The following is a 2154-nucleotide window of genomic DNA, read 5'->3' as shown; positions in this document are numbered from 1 at the left end:
CCAGCGCTTAGCACACGGTCCCTTATCATACTTCGTCATGTTTGATGCCTCACGTGCAACAAAAATGTGTTGGCATGGCAACAGCATGGCTTTCCAGAAAGCGGAAGAAAAATCTGCAGTGGTTAGACTAATTTTGCCATCAGCAATGGCACAGCTGATTTTGTCTTTAGCCGCCAATGAGGCAAAGAGCTCTTTATTTACATGACTAAATGCATATGGCGTCAGCAGGTTGGTGTATATCCTGGCTGCTTCTTCACCATTTGGCACTAATGTGTTCTTTTGCAGCCCAGTTGCCGCTTTGTATGCCTCTTCGTTGAGCTGCGTGTCGATGATTGCAAAGAATCGCTTAACGAACAATGCAAGCGAACTGAAACATTCTGCAAGATGCTTAAGCTTTAAGTGTAAGCACTCTGCACGGTTTTTAGCCTAGTTGAAAGTTACCGCATGACCACTTCAGCCCCATTATTCCTTCTGCATGAATGGTGTGCCAGTTTGTACTAAAATAATCCACTACCCCCGGTGCCGCTGTTTTGTGAAGCTAGTCGAAGAGCTCACTGTAGTCATCTTCACTTTTTTCGTACAACATCTGCTGTAAAATGTCTAATGCAGCCTCCTGCCCACCTTTCGAAATTCCCAACTTCTGCTTACTTCTCTGCGGAAAGCTTGTACAACATGGAACGCACATATGTGAGGTGCCGATGATGGAAAAAGCTCCCTTATGACGAGTCCTTCCTTCACATCTTTTTCAGCCATGGTCACCCTCACAGAGTACCATTTGGGGTTCAAATCTTTGAACACGTCAAAGAACTAGCGAAGAGTGTCAGCATCTTCAGTTGTAAACAATCCAACAGCGACAATCTCACTTTCATCATTACCATTTTCAATAATAACCAGAAAGCGCGACATCACTTCGGGCCAGCTGTGAACTTGAAAGTAAACAGCATGGAGGTCGCTGCTTTCATCTTTGAGCAAATGAGCTGTTGTCTGATTCGTTTCTTTCAGCATGCGTACAACTGCTGGCAAGTTGTTCCTCGGCTTCAACAGTTTCTCTTTTGCGGCGATATTCGAGAGATCCTTGAGAAGTACAGCACTGTCGCTCTTCTTTTCCATTTGCTATCTCCCCATCATTTTCTTGACCTTCAACTCGAGCTTTTCGCGAGCCTTAGAGCTTGAAGATCTAATGACAGTCTTCTCTGTTGTGGTAGGTGTCTGTAAAGTTCCTTGTCAACAGCGTGATTATGCGTCAAATCGAGAAACCTCATTTACTGCCCTCTCTTTCCAGCTGCAATGTAGACGTCAAGGCTGCAGTCTCGTTTGAATGTCCAAAGAGAAACGGCGAAAAGAAACACAAGGGCATGCGTTACAAAGACTCAGTTCCACTAGCAATTAATCAATGAGGAAATTTAACAGCGCTAAAACCATGCATAACTCAGTCTCATCCAGTGTAGGTTATGCCAGTATGAATGTAGAAAAAATTAAATCGGGGTAAATATTGTTAATCAGGAAGTACACCCCATTCACTTCGTTTGCTTATTTATTTTTAGGGTAGCTATGAACCAGAAGTATAGGGTGGCATGAATGCATTTATGCAAGCAAAGGCGACCCTACGAAAATTTGTTTATTTGAGTCTTCCGAGTGGATCGCTGTATCTCATAGGCGCAAATTACAACAACAAGCTTAAAGAACGTGGCAATTACGATTAAAGCATAGGCGGGCAGCAGACACTACGTTTGTAACCAAAGCTGCCTCCGTTATGACACCGTGTGTTTCAGTAGGAATTCGTGGATGCTTACACTTGCGCCTGATATGCAGCTGTTTCATAGTTGCAAGATAATTCAGGCATAGAAGAACAAGTAAACAGCGCGCGATATGCGACACCCGTGTGCAAGTACACGACGATTTCCGTGCTTCCAAACTTCGCGCACCCATGGATGCAACAGTACCGAATCTGGTAATGCTTTAGACCCTCCCAAACCTTGCTGGCACGCTTTCCAACGCGGGTTTTCGCCGCCGCAATGGTTCTTGCATCCCTCTTCCATAATTGAACGCAGTGTTCTTCGCTGTACTCCGTTAACCACGCTTCCAATTCATCAAAACTGCGGAAGCGATTTCCGACCGTATGTCGCACTTTACCGGCATCAGTCTCTTGCATTT

The sequence above is a fragment of the Haemaphysalis longicornis genome, unplaced genomic scaffold (assembly GCF_048455015.1).
Source record: "Haemaphysalis longicornis isolate Haplotype H1 unplaced genomic scaffold, Haemaphysalis longicornis Haplotype H1 scaffold_3, whole genome shotgun sequence".
NCBI lineage: Eukaryota > Metazoa > Arthropoda > Arachnida > Ixodida > Ixodidae > Haemaphysalis > Haemaphysalis longicornis.
This window is presented reverse-complemented; position numbering follows the sequence as displayed.